This window comes from Emydura macquarii, unplaced genomic scaffold, assembly GCF_026122565.2.
Source record: "Emydura macquarii macquarii isolate MOO-44397 ecotype Brisbane River unplaced genomic scaffold, CSIRO-AGI_Emac_v2 contig_719, whole genome shotgun sequence".
In the NCBI taxonomy this organism is placed as follows: Eukaryota; Metazoa; Chordata; order Testudines; family Chelidae; genus Emydura; species Emydura macquarii.
Genome location: NW_027130856.1, coordinates 227259 through 239926, shown reverse-complemented (window position 1 = coordinate 239926; position 12668 = coordinate 227259). Strand labels below are relative to the sequence as shown.

Here is a 12668-nt window from a genome sequence, read left to right as displayed (position 1 = left end):
AGGTTTAGGATGGACATTAGGAAAAACTTTCTAATTGTCAGGGTAGTTAAGCACTGGAACAAATTGCCCAGTGTAGTTGTGGAATCTCCATCACTGGAGGTTTGTAAGAACAGGTTACACAAACAACTGTCAGGAATGGTCTAGTTATTACTTACTCCTGTCTTGAGCTCAGGGGACTGGGTTAGATAACCTACTGAGATCCCTTCCAGTCCTACACTTCTATGATGACTGTCCACTAAATAAATTTACGCTTGTGTAAATACCATATTACAGTGGATATCAGGGAAACATTTTTAAAATGGATATTACAGAACTGTTGCCCAAGAGACTGAAGTGGGTATCTGTTGGGGCTGAAGCTGGGGGAGAATGACGAAGAACTCTGGAGACATTCCTTAATCTTTCCCCCTCAGGGTAGGCATATTTTGCAGCCAATATTTTCAGAAGTGGGAGCCCATCAGGAAAGCCCTGAGGTGTTTAGGGGGCTCAGCCATACTCTCTCTCTCCATTTGGAGTCACATGAACATTACTGTAGTGCTAGGGTACAAGTACTACCTCATCAGGACCGAAATATGCCTAGGCGTTCTTGGGAGAGTAGGAGCACATTTATGTGAGTTACCTGCTCTCCAACGCAGACCATGTGGATCCCTTCCTTCCCTTTTGTATATATCAGGCTCAGTCATCCTCAGGATGAATCAGCCCCAGTGTACAGCTGGTTATAGGACCTCTTGGGGCTTATAATCTTTAATCATCTTCTACTGCTACATGCCTTGGCAAGTGGGTTGGCCCTGTTGTTGTTGTTGTTGTTGCACTACCGAGGCACCACACACGGAGCTCATGGAATTTTAGGCTCAGCTCTGTTTCTTCATTTAATCTTTTTAGTGTTTAATTTACTCTTTTAATCTTAGCAATAAAAGCAAAAATGTGTTTGATTTGTGTCACCCGATAGGCTGTCTGCCAGGAAGTCACCAAACCTGCCTTAATTCACACCCGTTTAAGGGGTGTGTACATCAGGGCAAGATTTGTACCTTCTCTGGGCTCAGTCACCCCTCTCACAGATGGGGGAAGAGGAAGAGAGGAGAAAAAGCTCTGCTTTGGAGCTTACTCCAAATTTTGGGGGTGATCATTTTTCTACGGCTTGGAGGGGCTCCGTGGGAAAGTTGACATGGCACTTTCCTGTGCATTCCCAGCTGGGCTGATTGGGAGGAATGGCACAGGTTCCTCTCTACCTTGTCGGTAGCTCTCTACCTCCCATCCCTTGCCCATTTCCCGGGATCTCTGTCACTGGGAAGAGTCCTCAACAGAATATGAGGGGAAGAATACAGTGCTAAGGAGAAAGCAATCACCCCTTTCATGCAGATCTTAGGGGGATGATGAATTTAGAGTGTGTGGTAAAATCAGATCTTATGTAGAACAGGAATGGTGCATGCATAGTGAATACATTTCAAAATTAAATTGCTTGATCATTTAACATTCTTTTTCAACATACCAAGAGCATTTGGTCCACATTATGGGCTAATCGCCTGCCAAGTTTTATTTTTAAATCAGAAGTTATTGAAGAACAGATACAGCAGCTTAGACATGTAAACTTCAGATTTTCTATACTTTTATATTGTGACTTAAGAATGGTCACTGTTTTTTTTTTTCAAGTGTAATAAATTTGCTACTGGACTAAGTTTTGCTTGCCAAGTTTCAGCTGAGAGTGAAAAATGGGGTCTTTAATGGAAAGGCTGAGACAACTGTACTGTAACTGCAGCAGTGTTAACAGGCTGGGCTGTAATGTACAAATAGCAGCATATTTCCCCATAAAGTTAGTAATCATGTCATATCTGGAACTCCTTGTGAGATCTTATTTAAATCACTTTTTAAATATCTTTATTAACTTTTTGAGTGCTATAGTCTGTGATGGGAACAAACAACTTTTAGGATATACTTTATTCTACCTACGCTTATAAAACAGACAAACAGAAATTTGTCTGTGGAAAGAAAAATGCCAGGTGTGTGCTATGTCATGCATTCTGTCTTTCCCCTGTGTACAGAGCCACTCATAAAATAGTAGATGCAGGTAGGCTGTTTTAAACTATAAATGTATAATTCCATTAAAGGGGTTCTGATGATGTTATGAGATGCAAGAACAGAGCCTGTTATAAGAAAAATAATGTTTGTGTTTTCAAGTTATTTCAAGTCCATATATGAGAGCTATTTTAGAAATACTTGAAATTACCTAAATGATTGCTAGACAGCATGAGTTAAAGTAAGGACATTTTAAGGTTTCAGAATCTTCCCTCCCACCACTGTTCCCAGAATAATCATGTAGCAGACATGTATGCATGTTCTCAAAAATGGCATCTTTGTGATGCCAGATTGGCAGATTATTATTTTCTGATGTCATTCATAAATCTCTGATAGCAGAATGTAAGAGAATGACTTTTTTTAAAAGTGAGACTTACTATGCGTTTATTGACCCATATAGTTTGTGTTAATAAAATAAATAATTCTTAGCAGACAAGAATTGAATTTCAAACTGTCTGTTCGGCATTTTAGTTTATGACAATAATTTGTTTGGCATTTAAATAAACTGTGAGTGAAAATTGATTCACACTTTAGTTTTGAAAAAAATATTAGCAAAGTTGATATGTTTATAAGGGTAGAAGTCATGCCAGCAGAAGATGTTGTTTTGAAGCAAACTATTTATTGTGTTTTCCCATAAGAGCAATTTCTTGTAGCTAATCATGAATATAAAGTTCACTAACCACAGCTGGTCCATGTTACGAGTCACATTCTGCTTTCAGTTATACCAGTATATCTGGAGTAACTCCACTAATATACTCTGATGTAACTGAGATCAGAATGTGGCCTTGTGTATCTTAAAGGTTCAGGCCAAATTAACAGGATATGAGTTCAGTGTTCAGTGACAGAAACAAGAAATTGCAGTTTAAAATGTATAAGGAAAATGGGTTGTGCCATTTCCCATTCCAATCATTAACATGCTTATAAAGATTGGACCATATGCTACCCGAGATCCATGTATGGAATTGGGGAATCCTACCTTAAAATCAAGGCTAAAGTATAACCTATTGTTAAGGGAATGTCTTTGTGTTATATACCTCTACATAGTTATTGTGAGGTCATGAGAACCAAATGTTAGCATTTTAATACCCACTATAGTCATCAAAAGAAAACAGAAAACTGCATAGCTTAAATCTGTTACACATTCTGTATTTGGTTTGTACTTCCCTCAGCCATTTCATCCCTTTCTCACATATCACTGGCATTGTTAATTAGGAGAACAGACTGAAATGATATGCACCATTGTCAGTTCATGAAGTGATAGAACAGTGAAAAAGGGGGAAAAAATGTATACATTCATACATATTTACTTACGTAAGAGCTTCTACTTGAGGGATACCTATATATCTGCTGTTATATATATATAAGTGTGTTCACTTAAGACAGAAGGTTATCTGCCAAGAATAGTTCTTAGTGCTAATATACTATATATTGAATTGATCAGCCTCTTGCCTTTAGTTTAATGTAGCTCAGGTTTTTCAATATGATTTTGTTTAATCTTTAGTTAAAAACATTTATATTAGGTAACTAATTTTTGTTGATCCCTTCAGTTGAAGTCACATCAGGCAGTTCCATTGTAAATTGTTCTGATGCTCTCATTGAATATATGAAGAACTGAGAACATCATTTTTCTACTCATATTTATTAAAATTTATACTATGAAGATACCTAGAGGCCAGGTTTCCATTGTGCTAAGCATTGTGCAATAATATAACAAAAAGATCTAACAATATTAGTGAGATCTGGATGTAAGTGTAAAAAACCTAGGCTAATCTTTGCCCAATGGTTTATTAAAATTTTAAAATTGTAATTATCTTTATATGTTCTTCAGATGCTCTATCTATTGGTCACATATTGATACAGAATCTTCTGCATTGTTGCAGGTCAAAGAAATTTAAAAAAACCCAGCTTCCTGGAATGTCCCTCTTTTGCGAGCTAGGGCTGATAAACAAAAGCAAAATTGAAAATTGAAAAATAAAAAAAAAAGGATGAAATGGCAGGATGGAGAGTTTGCAAACTTCTTGAGAGAGAAGATTTTCATTGATTTCACTTTATGTGTTACCTAGCACTGTAGGAGAGCCAGAATACATAAAAATAATGAGGAAACTAAGACTTGCAGATCTGGAAATGAGGATGGCTTAAAAAAACTTCAGAGACTATAGTTGATTTTGAAGACATTTGATCTTTATTTTTAGACGTTTGTACTCAGGAGCATGTTTGGTTTCTGTTGCTTTTTTCTTTGTTTTCTTTCCTCTCTCCTTTCTCTTTTCCTTCTTCTAATTTCTGGGAAGTTTGTGTTTGACACAGCCTGATCCTGTGTACTTTGTTGCAGTGTGATAAGAACCCTCAACTCCCAAACGAGTTGCACTGGGAGCTGAAGGTGCTTAGCACTTCAACCTTGCAGGAGGCATTCAGCATTTCATAAGATCCAGCCTGTGATCACAGATGCTTCTGTGTGTGTGTGTGTGTGTACACAGTACAGAATGGCTCTGTGATTCTGTATTGTCCTTGCCAACTTTTCCTCTCAATTTACCATTTTCAGAAATGAACATGTACTTAAAAGATGGGCTATAAAATTTTAAAGCGTAACCTGAATACAATGGAACCTGTCTTGAGGGACCAGCGAAAAATTCCAGAATTAGTGATTTCTATAAGTTTGAACTAAATTGTACTGGAATCCTTGGGGATATTTTAAAGTAAATGGTCACTTAAAATCAACTGGAGGAGGTCCTAGCTGCACACTCCAGTGTAGTCAAGAAGCGAAATTGGGAAGTGGAATATTAAATTAGTATTTAATGCACAAAATGATAGGACTGAAATTTGAAGGTTACACATCTAAAAATAACAGTGTTAATGGGAACTTTACCTTTTGCATTATCAGATTGGGCAATATTGCATTAACAGATTTGGGAGGGGGCTTGCATTTAATTTCTTTGTTGTTAGAAAAAAGAAAAAACCAATAAATTTGCTGTGCTAAAATGGGCAGTGTCTGTTTAAAAATATACCTTATGTTGTAAAAAAAAACTGTGCGAATTTTTAAAATCCAGTTGGCTTTTCACTATTTAAGCTGTTTGCATACTTTTTGAATTTCTTTCCTTTTGTATAATAAAAATCAATTAAGTCAGTTTTATGGTTGTTTCTAGTCAGTTTCACTTCTTGATCTATTGTTGTCAAGGCAGAATTCCCAGGCACTTCAATAAAAGCAGGATCAAGTCAGTTATTTGGTTACAGACAGTTTTGTTGCAGTGTAGCAGCACATTGTTTTTCATGATTTGTGATAGCTTTATCGTTACAGCAGAGAAGGATATTTTTAAATTAAAATTTTGAAATTGAAAATATTAAAATGTGACAAAAAATCCAAAAAGATCTAAAAATCATGGGTTAAGCGATGTTTCTGTGGTCACAGCTTTCTTCTGCTGTCCATGTTATGACTGTGTGTGTTTAATTGAGACCATTACAACTTTCCTAATACAAATGATCTGACCACTAGCTTGAAAGCAGCAGTCCCTGTGCCACCCAGAACCTTTGTCTGGCCAGGTGCGGAAAATGTAGGTGCCTGTGGAATGGTAGAAGATGCTAAGAGAGTATGCCCAAAAGTGATTGGCAGTTGCATATTCCTTTTTATGTTTTATACCCTCCCTCAAATTTAGCAAATGCTCCAGTCCTCAGTGAGGACTAAGCTCCTGCCAAATTTCAAACTTCATCCATCTAGGCTTATTGAAAACATGTGGTTAACATGCGTAGTAAGGGGAAAGAATATCTTTTTCCCATTCCCCCATTGCCCAAAATGAAAGAAAGGAAGAAAGAGGCCTGCCCAAAATATGACTGTTTCAGGAAGTTATGAGTGGGTGAAAACAGATGTTTAGATTGGTTATAAATTGTTTTGCAGCTTCAGCAATGAAGCATGACCAATAATCATGATAATAAGGAAATTAGTAAGAACAATTAACATTTAAATAAGAAATACTCAAAGAGCATGTAGAAACTGAGTCTTTGTCCACATGAGAAAATTGTACTGATTTAACTAAAGCTCTTTAGAAACTGATTTAGTTAAATGAGTGTGGGCACTTGTGCGTGGACACTCTTACTGCAATTTAGGCATCTCTGTATTGGTTAAGCTTAAGTCAATTCATTATCAATTTAAGGGGAGATTTCAAAGGCACAAGGCAAAGGTAGGTGCCCAACTCCCACTGAAAGTAAACGGAGTTGGGTGCTTAACGCCCCTTTGTGCCTTTGAAAATCTACTCATGAAGTTAAATTGATACCAGACCCTCTTAAACAAGAGTGAGAAGGTCCACACAGGTGGTTGCACCAATTTAACATTAGTTTCTAAACTGATTTAGTTAAGTCACGGTTTTCTCATGTGGAAAAGGCCTTATAACCAGTCCTGCAAATCCTTACTCACGTCAGCAATTTCTGTTGAAGAAAGTGAAATTACTTGCTTAAGTAAGGACTGCTCATGGGGTTTACAGGGTAGAGTAGGTTGCACACAAAAATGAACTCCCAGCAATCTTGAATGTGGGGGCTTTGTCTGGTTAGTGGGAAGAAAAGGAATTGTGGTATCTTTAAGAGCCGCTGTCCACTTTGGGTTGAAAGGGGAGGGCAGGAGGAGCATCACCTGAGCCAGGAGCTGACTGGAAGGGGCTCAGGTGGGACCCTGGCCCATGCACACCTGGGAGAGGGAGAATACTTATATTCCATTCTGTCCTGACAGAGCTCTCTTTCATCCTGGAGCAGCCGCACCCTGGGCTCAGAGTAGGATCAAGTTTTTGGTCTGCTGTAGGGGTTGCTCTAATCACCTTTCTTAGGCCTGGGAAGGAATTTTCCCCTCACTGCCAGATTGGCTGGGAGAATGGGTGTGGAGTGTTTTTTGCCTAGGTCAAAGTAGCTCATGGATCTGATGGGGTAGGTCACGAGTTCGGTTCAAGTTGTCACAAGTTGGTAGATAACCAGCGCACATACTCATTCTAATGGTCATCTGGTTCACTGATAAACTGGAATTGGAAGCAGATTCAGGGCAAGGAATCCACTAAAGAATCTAGGGCTCCTAATGTCTGGTATAACCCCCTTTCCTGAGCCCCTTAGTCTCATACAGGATGAGAGCAAAGAGGTCCCAGCCATGGATTGTGGCCAGGTTAGGAAGGGGGAGGACTGACAGCAGCCCTTCCCAGATGGGTGGAAATGATTAAGACAGGAATGGTGACCTGTATTGTATGAGTTAGTGCTGTGTAGTTCCCCAGTGAGTTAAGTTAATAAAGTTGCAGCATAATTAAACTACGTCCCTTGAATCTTGTCCTTCTTCCTGCATGTACAGGACAATAAAAGCAGGGACTCCTAATACAGAAGACAAAGGGAAAAATTCCCACCTAAAGTCAACGGAAGGCTCTGAGCATAACTGATTTGACATAGTTCTGCTGCTTGGGGAGGAACGGTGCAAGGGCCACACAGAACAGAGATCTGGAGAACTCTCTCCATTGGGCCCATGGAAGGGGCTGGGGGATAAAGCTGGGACATGGCACCTTTGCAGATCTGCTGGAACCCCCTTGTGTATGTATGTGGGGGGGTTGGAGGCAGGCATATGCAGTGGCCACAGAGCCATTCCACTGACACTTTACCATCTGGGGGGGGGGTGGGGAGAATCTGTTTATCCGACCTCTGGGGAAGCCCTAATGCAAAACTCATTTACCAGGTATTTGTGCAGGAGGGAGGATTTGGGCCAAAGAAAGTGAAAAATATGACACGAGACAAAGAAAATTCAAGTGAAATGTGAAGGAAAGAAACAAAACGAGTGTTTCCACAGATAAAACCATGTGACTCTGATTCTTGGGGATTGGCTTTGAAATCACGTGCGTCACTCTATCATTGACCAGGGAGATTCTACTTTCTAGTACAAATCTGTAGCTGAAGAGAGACTAAACTGCTGCTTTGCTGAGTTTGAACTGGCAAGACTCTTATTGTGCCTGATATTGAAACATTCCTGTTTTGCATACTGGATTTTCAACGGCTCATCTATCAAGCTTCCACTCATGCATACACAATGTTATGTGTGCCCTTTGGTACACTAACACCTGTATGTACCAGTAATAAAATTGTCATGGGCAAAACCCCTTTTTGCCTGGTGAATTTTACACATAAAAATTCCATTCATTGTATGTGCACACATGTTAATGCACCAAAATGTGTATGGAAGCGTGCAAATGCACCTAAATGAACATGCATAATAGAGGGAACTGTCACCTGAACATCCATTGTGGGGTGCTACAGTAGTAGGAGGGGGATGAAAGAGGGATGTGTTTTTTAGCATTCCTTCCAGTAAACTTAAAGGAATGGGGAGCCTATAAAAATTCATTTCATTCTGGAAAAATGTCTGAATTGAAACTTCATATCTGGATTGGTGTTTCTATGTGTTCCATTCTGTTTCCACTGTTTGATATAAATAAAACAACTATTGGTGACATTCTGGTAATTCTACTTGTGCCATGGTATATTGGATTGGCGCATGTCCTTCTAAAATATTAGAGAGGTGCTATTCATGCTGCTATATTTAATGTTGTATTGGTGTTTCCATACAAATCCTTTTTATCCAAGAGTTTATAACCCAGCTGTTAAAATTCAGTCTGGGCTGAAATTTGGCATAGATGTCTGTGTGTAGCAGGTACATCCCAATAATGCCAGTCTGAGTTATGCTTATAAATCCCTGGTGAGTTGATAAGAAAATTAAACCCAGGGCATCTTACCAGGAGTAGGGCTGTATGATTAAAAATATTCCCCTTGTGAAAACTGGTGAAAAACTGCTTTTTCAGTGGTTTGGGAAAAACAAAAAAAAATTTTTTTTAATTTCTTTTGTGTTCTCTCTCTCTCTCTCTCACTCACACACACACACACTACACACACACACACATTCACGAAATTCTTTGAGAAAAAGAAAAACTCATTTTGCTGTGAAAATATTTTAACTTGGTTGACAAATGTGTGAACCTCCTCAATTTGTTGTCCCAATCTAGCATTTGATCACTTCTCATGGTGAAAACTTGTGTTCACTGGTGAATATGGTGAATTTTTTTTTTGATTAGATAAAAAAATTCATGAGAAATAAATAGTTGATAGTTTCATATAGATTTCCCTGGCGACCAACTTTTTAAAATTAAAGTTTGAATGGTAGGGGAAAAATTAATTATAATTAAAAAGTCCCTTTAGTACAGCACTGCAAAATCAGCTTTATTCACTATACTTTTTCTCATTTTGGTCTGAAATGTTGTGTATTGGACACTGTTGGACTAGATGGACCGATAATCTTTTATGATATAGCAAATCCTATTTCCCTTTCTAGATTTATGGATTTTAAAAGCCACCCCATAACTTAAAAAACTGTTTTATGTCTTTAACAGAAATGTTGAGGTCATTTGTCTGTAATGTGAACATGGGAAACATAATGATGGAAGTATATTATTGAGACCAGACTTCTGCTCTGACACACTTATACAAATGACATTTTACGGGAGAGAATTGACACCAATGGGAATTACAAGTAGAGATGGATTGAGAAAGCAGTGCTTTGATCTGAATATGCACTAGATTTAGACTGAGAATTGGGTTTATATCCTGTCACTCCAAAATCTCATTAGCTTCACCCTCATAATGGTGGGAAACTTGTTAGATCATCTTATCTTCTGATATTTCTGCCATCTTGATGGGGGAAACTCTCATGAAAACACCTGTTCCTGTGAGATTTCTGCCATCTTGGATCAAAAACTATAACTGAAACAGGGAGCCAGTGTTGGATTCATGTCTATCCGTCCCATCCCACTCCAAAATTCAAAAGGTCTGGGATTTAAGGTTCCAGTTTTGGCTTTTCTCTAGTTACAAAAATACAGGCCTTCAAAGAAAGACTAGACTTCTAAACTTCTGTAAAGAATAATGCTAGAGATTATTTGATGCCTTTTGAGTTTTTTGGAAGAAGCAGCAGAAATTACCACACATTTTACATAATGTGAGTGTGTCTGAAATATACACTCAATTCACAAGCAAGATGCATGTGAGTTTTAAGAGAGACAAAAAAAACCCCAGAGAGACAAAAGTTTAAAGAGAGAGACTGAGTTGGAAAAGGAAGTTGCATTGCAGAAAACCTGGAAAAGTAAGAACAACTTAAATCAAAAAGAGAATGAAATGAAAAGCTTGAGGATTAGAACAGCTGAAAGGGGACACAAAAATAAATAGTTAAAGCAAAATTCTAATGAGGCATAAAATGCGTTCTCCTTCTTAATTCTTCACAGTAGCATTGAACATTAATATGAAAGACTTTCAGTGCCTGTGTCTTTCACCCGTGGCTAGTGGCTAAGGTTATAATGACCAAATATTTTGGTATGTCACTGACATTTCAAGTTAGAATGAACTGCTTTGCCAAGATTCTCAGTTATGACACTAAAATGTACCATTATTTAGGAGCCAGTTTTCAATCCCTCTCTCCTACCTCCAAGCTGATTTAGACAACAGATGCAGGGAAGGCAAAGCAACGTTGAAAATAATCTGTCAGCTGAAGCTCGGAGGAAAGATGGCCAGCTGACTGTAGCCAAAATTCCTTAAATGTTACAGTGTTTTACATTTCTAATGTAAAATCTCTTTCCAGCATGAAGTACTAGCCAAGTGCATGAGCTGTGGTATCTCAGACTAGCTTAAAGTTGGAATATTAGAGTTTTATGGTCATTTGTGGTTCTTGACAGATTTACACTATTGAAGCTAAAGTTAAATGTTGTTGTTTTTCTCCATTTCCCTTTATTTTGTCTGCTTCCTTCTTTCTCTCTCAGCTACTATTTGTCATCTTAAATCTAGCTTGCTGAGAAAATCAGGGTTCTTCATGAACTAGCTCTGGAGGAGTGAACTATCCCAAATTCTTTTTGTAACAGACTTTTTGTGTGTGTTGCAACACGGTAATATTATTATTTGTCTAGTGTTAGCCGTGTGCTAGACACTTTGTGGACAGTTATAAAAAAAACCAAAGGGTAAATTAGCGATCCCACTGAAATCAATGGAGTTTTGCTATTGACTTCAGTGGGGATCAGAATTTCATCATAGGTTCCTGAACAAAAATAGTCACGCTGGGCTAGATTCACAAAGCTCTGAGGCATTGCAATGCTCAATAATTCATAGTCTTGGGTTGGGTGCCCTGGTTCTTCATGCATTGTATGGGGAGAGCAAGGTACCTAAGAAAAGGGAGGATTTTCAGAAGTCGGCAAGCAGGGAGTCACCTAAATAAAGGGGTGGGGTTTAGGGCCAGATCCACAAAGATACTTAGGCCCCTGACTGACAGGCTGGAGGGAGGTGCCTATGTTTACTTGGGGTTTTCAGCTGTGACCCTGCTCCTGGAGTTAGGTGCTTAAGCCAGGCCATTCTGGGGTGTGTGTGTGTGTGGGGGAGGGGGGGTGTCTTATTATAGCCAATGGTCAGGGCACTCATCTGGGATTTGGGAGACTCATTTTCAGATCCCTACTCTGTCTGATTTGGAGCAGAGACTCCCATATCTCAGGTGAATGCAGCGTTGGTTGGTGGCATATTAAGCATTACAGTGATGCACTAAAATTCACCACTCTCCTGCTTTTCTCTGTGTTATGTTGCTTAGATGGTGTCTCCATTGATTAGGGCATAACATTAATATCTAAATAACTTCCTTGCCTTTTCAGATAAGATCATTGTGTAGGAAGGTTTAGTCCTTTACTATTTTTTGCTTGGAAAACATTAATTGACTTCAGTGGTCTGCCTGACTGCAGTAAAAACATTGTTTTCAATGGGGCTCTATAGGGGTAAATCAGAACACAATTTAACTCATAGTTTCTTTTCATGGGAATAACATGACTCAGTGTATCGTTGATTTGTCATACAACTTGGAGTCCTCATCCTTCAGTAATATTTGTTGGTGTAATTGTCATACAATCATCGTTATTGACTCTCAACGGTATTGAATATACTTTTGAAACTAAAAGTATGTAATAAATACAATATAACTCCTGGACATTTCAAGAGATTGCAGTTTTACATGTAACTAGTACACTCCACTATATTGTATGTTTATTTATTTTACTCTATTATGATAATATCTTCTGCAATATTAAATTCTGTTGCATTGTCTTCCTGCTTAATTAACTACTTCAGATAGGATCATTTTAATTGTTATCCATGTCAGGAAAAGCTATTGGTTAGGAAATCTTGCCCTGATGTTTTAGTCCTCTCCACAACTGCTTATGCTTCACCATTACAATGAAGTGTTTCTGTAATAGGTCCAATCCTGCTTTTCTTGCTTACTCCAAACATCCATTCAAGTAAATGAGAGTTGGGGTTAAATAAACAGTGTAGCAGAACTGGGCTTCGTGTATGTAGTTGAAGTAGCAACAATACACTGATAGTCTTTTTATATTTTGCTATGATTGGGTGTTATGCTGACACATGGCTTAGCAATACTGTATTTTAAAAAAATTGAAATGAGTAAAAATTACAAGAGACCCTAATCCTATTGTCCTGCTCCTAGTGCTATCTACTTGCATTCTGTATGATAGCTTTTAGTCCGTGTCTAATGCTACCTCTAATTGTAATTTTCTTCTGGGTAAAAC

The 12668-nt window shown here is 38.3% G+C and overlaps 1 protein-coding gene across 1 annotated transcript in view; it reads left to right on the top strand.

The window, feature by feature from the left end:
* MKX (mohawk homeobox) overlaps positions 1–12668 on the top strand; it is a 60388-nt gene that overhangs the window by 16844 nt on the left and 30876 nt on the right. The gene's annotated exons all lie outside the window — the stretch shown is intronic.